Below are 4,697 nucleotides of genomic sequence, written 5' to 3'. Positions count from 1 at the left end.
TTTTTTTTTAATATATTTTATTGATTTTTTACAGAGAGGAAGGGAGAGGGATAGAGAGTTAGAAACATCGATGAGAGAGAAACATCGATCAGCTGCCTCCTGCACACCCCCTACTGGGGATGTGCCCGCAACCAAGGCACATGCCCTTGACCGGAATCGAACCTGGGACCCTTCAGTCCGCAGGCCGATGCTCTATCCACTGAGCCAAACCGGTTAGGGCCACATGTACATCTTTGGGAGGTGGGAGGGAATAGAGTCCCCAGAGAAAAGCCACGCACACATGGGGAGACAGTGGTGACCCTGACACGGAATTGATTTTCTTTTTCTCATCAGCATTATAATGAAATGGAATTGTTTGAGAACTTGCTATATTAGGGTCTCAGCTTTATGAGAAAGTACCTGTTAGACACTCCACCTTAACAGACCTTGGGCTTTGCTTCCTATTTTTTGTCTTACAATGCTATGAAAATCTGTGCTCAGATATTTTTAGTGATTCCAGTTACCTTTTCCTCTTTCACTTGGTTTTTAACCTCTTGCTAGCTCATCAAGGCATAATTTTTTAATTAAAGGTAACATTGGTTTATAATATTATGTAAGTTTTTAGTGTACAACATTATAATTTGGTATCTGTCTACACTATTGCATTCTCAACACCAAAAGTCTGGTTTCCATCTGTCACCATACATTTGACCCCCTTTACCCATTTCACCCACACACACCTATCACCTCCTTCCTTTTTGGTAACCACCCATCTGTTGCTGTATCTGTGAGTTTGGTTTTGTAACATTTTATTAAACATTGTAAGTTGTTTTCATTAAGTGTACATCAAAGTATCATATTCAACATATTTTTGGATATTCCTATATTATTTTCCTATGTTGTTTCTAGTCATTTTGGAAAGGAAATACGGGTTAAATGAGCACCTTAACAATTTATAAATGTGAAATGGAGAGTAGCCTTTTACAATTGCTAATTAATGATCTTTTTTTTTGTAGGTGTCAGCTGTGATGCATGTTTAAAAGGAAATTTTCGAGGTCGCAGATATAAGTGTTTAATTTGCTACGATTACGATCTTTGTGCGTCTTGTTATGAAAGTGGTGCAACAACAACAAGGCATACAACTGACCACCCAATGCAGTGCATATTAACAAGGGTAGATTTTGGTACGTATTTAATAATATTTTAGTGGATTATCATTTAGAATTTTATGTGTATGTGTGTGAAGAAATAAAGGCAAAATGTTCCAAGAAATATATCCCCAACAGCATACATGAGGCTCCAAACTTATTAAAAATAACATGAATCTTTTATAAATTCTGTGTAATTCTTTTTCCTAATCATAGTTTACTTGTTTATGAAAGCCATTCAGAAACATATATAACTGACAAAATATGATACAGAAGAGTGCTTCAGTAAAGAAGGAATAAAGTTAAACTGCCTGTTTTGCTAATAACACACACACACTCTTATTCTAGTTATCAGAAAAAAGATTATTCCTACAGTTGATTAGACGACATTGTCAATCCATAAGGAAAGCTATAAATGTTTCATTGCTATAATTTCTTACGTAGTCAGCTCTTGTTATTATCTGTCTTTTTAAATTATAATCAAAAAAGACTAGTGGGTGTTTCAGGTGGTTTTAATTTGCATTTCTTTGATGGCTAATGTGTTGACCATCTTTTCTTGTGCTTATTGGCCATTTGTGTGTATATATATATATATACATACACACACACACACTTTGGAGAAATGTCTATACAGATCCTTTGCAAATTTTTAAAATGGGGGATATATCTTTTGTCAATGAGTTTTAATAGTTCATTGTCTATTTATATACAAGTTCCTTATCAGAAATTTTGGTTTGCAGAAATTTTCTTCCATTCCGTGGGTTGTCTTCACTTTCTTGATGATGTGTTTTGAAGCACAAAAGTTTTAATTTTGTTGATGTCCAATTTATCTGTTGTTGTTTTTTCCCTTACATTATGCTTTTGGTGTCATAACTAGGAAACATATTGCCTAATTCAAGATCACAAAAATTTAAAACTGTTTTCTTCTAAGAGTTTTGTAGTTTTAGCTTTTATATTTAGATCTTTGATCCACTTTGATTTAATTTTTATAAATGGAATGAGAAAGAGGTTTAACTTTATTCTTTGGCATATGGATATTCAGTTCTCCCAGCATCATTTGTTGAAAAGACAATTCTTTACCCAATGAAATATGTCTTGGCATTCTTATTGAAAATCAGTTGGCAGGGATAGGGGGAAATAGAGTGATGTTGGTCAAAGGGTACACAGTTTTGTTATGCAAGATGACTAAGTTCTAGAGATGAATAAATTCTAATGCATAGCATGATGACCATAGTTAGCAATATTGTATTCTATATCAGCAAACACACACATACACAATGGTAACTATGTAGAAGTGGAGGATATGTTAATTAGGTTGATTGTGGTGATCTTTCCATAGTATAAATAACCAAAACATCAAGTTGTAACCATTAATATATATAATTTTTATATGTCAAAGATATCTCGATAATGCTTTTTAAAAAGTTGATCATAAATGTGTTTATTTCTAGACTCTCAAGCAATTTCATTGATTTATATGTCTATCTTTACACCAGTACCACACTGTCTTGATAACAAGCTTTGTAGTATGCTTTGAAATCAAGAAGTGTGAGTCACCTTTGTTGTTCTTCAAGATTATTTTAGGTATTCTAGATCCCTTGAGTTTCCGTGTAAGTTTTGGATCAGTTTGTCAAATTTCTGCAAGGAAGCCAACAGGAATTTTGATAGAGATTGTTTTGAATCTGTAGATCAGTTGGGAGAGTAATGATATTAAATCTCTCAGTCCATGAACATGGAATCTCTTTCCATTTACTTAGTTATCAAAGAATAAGTTTTATGCTTTCATTAAATATATTTCTAAGTATTATTTTTGCTATTGTACATGGAATTTTTAAATTTTTATTTACACACACACACACACACACTAGAGGCCCATTGCACGAAATTCGTGCACAGGTAGGGTCCCTAGATCTGGCCAGCGATCAGGGCCCATTGGGGCCTTCCTTCATTCCGTGCTGCCCCCTGGTGGTCAGCGCATGTCATAGCAAGCATTCAAACTCCTGAGGGGACAATTTGGTTATTAGCCTTTTGTTATATAGGATTTTTACTGCAAGTATATAGAACAACAATTGGTTTTTGTATATAGAACTTGTGTACTGTGATGTTACTGAACTCATTTATTACTTCTAATAGTTTTATAGTGGATTCCTTAGGGTTTGGGAGGAATTCATCTGCTATTAGAGGTAGTTTTACTTCTTCCTTTCCATCTGGATGGCTTTCATGTCACTTTCTTGCCTAGATTTTTAGTAAAGTATTAAATAGAAATGGCAAGAGTGGACCATTCTTATCGTTTCTGGTTTTTGTTGGAGGGGGTGGGTGGGCGGGTGTGGGAAGGGATATCCAGTCTTTCACCAGTCTGATGTTAGCTGTGCCTTTTTTGTAGATGCCCTTTAACAGGTGAGGAAATTTTTTATATATTTATTCTCACTATCCCAAATTTAACTGACAAGTCTTATGCACATAATAAATGGTCAGTGTATATGTAGTGGATACATACTTTTAAGATAGTCTAAATCTCCCTAAAAATTGATTAACAAATTAATCATGTAGTGAACACTTCCTTCCATTTTCTAGTCTCACAAAAATGGTCCTGTCCTCTTAAATTAGGCATTTGTTTCATGTTAAAAAATGAGATAGTTCTTTGTAATGAAGTGACATAACCTATTAAATATATTTTCAGTTACATTTTGTGTACTGCTTATGGAGGAAAATAAATATTCCTTGAGATGTATTAATGAGGCAAACAGATTATTCCCACAGATTCTCACTGAGTGGTTGGTTCTTCACTAACTGAGTTGAGCAGAGTATGTTAACGATAGTGTCCAAGTTAGCATTGCAAGAACTGAATGCCGAGGATCCTTCCTGCTTGGTAAGAATGGTATATGATGAAACTGCCTCTGGGAGTTGGCATATTGATCATGGTCATCTGCTCCTTTCCTCTGAGCATTTGTGTTCTTGTATATAATACACCCTGATGATTTCTTTGTGGTGACATTGGTGCTGCCACAGTATATACAGAAAAAAATTAATTGCAATAAAATTAGAACCAAGTCCTGGCCAGGTAGCTCAGTTGGTTATCATGTCATCCTGATATGCCAAGGTTGTGAGTTTGATCCCTGATCCCAGGGCAATTACAAGAATCAACCAATAGATACATAGATAAGTGGAACAACAAACCTACCTCTCTCTCTCTCTTTTTCTCTCTCTTTTTCTGTCTCAGTAATTAAAATTTAAAATAAAATTAGAACCAGATGTGAAATGAGAGATGTTTTAACATTAATGAAGGGATTGAAAAGCTCTTTGCTTTATTTTTGTCTTATGGCTGTACTGTCTATATGGAGAAGGAATTGGAGAGCTGTCATGGAATCCTTGAGAGAATAAGGATATTGCAAATATAAACAGGGAGGCACCTAAGCACACATTAACAGTGAATTTATTGGCGAAGATTTTAGGCACACCTTTTTTTTTTTTTTTTTAATATCATTGCAAATACTTTTTCACATTCAGTCGATTGCCATTTTTTTAAGGCACATTTCAAAAAAAAAAACTTTTGTACCATATGATTGCATT

General features: G+C 34.5%; 1 protein-coding gene across 1 annotated transcript in view; it reads left to right on the top strand.

Moving 5' to 3' along the window:
• The first annotated feature begins 995 nt into the window (after positions 1-995).
• Positions 996-4,697, top strand: part of KCMF1 (potassium channel modulatory factor 1) — a 30,599-nt gene continuing 26,897 nt past the window's right edge. Inside the window, exon 1 of the mRNA XM_006099896.2 lies at positions 996-1,163. The gene's annotated coding sequence lies outside the window, so the exon portion shown is untranslated. The remainder of the gene's footprint in view (positions 1,164-4,697) is intronic.

This window comes from Myotis lucifugus, unplaced genomic scaffold (assembly GCF_000147115.1).
Source record: "Myotis lucifugus unplaced genomic scaffold, Myoluc2.0 scaffold_290, whole genome shotgun sequence".
Taxonomy (NCBI): Eukaryota; Metazoa; Chordata; class Mammalia; order Chiroptera; family Vespertilionidae; genus Myotis; species Myotis lucifugus.
This window is presented reverse-complemented; position numbering and strand designations above follow the sequence as displayed.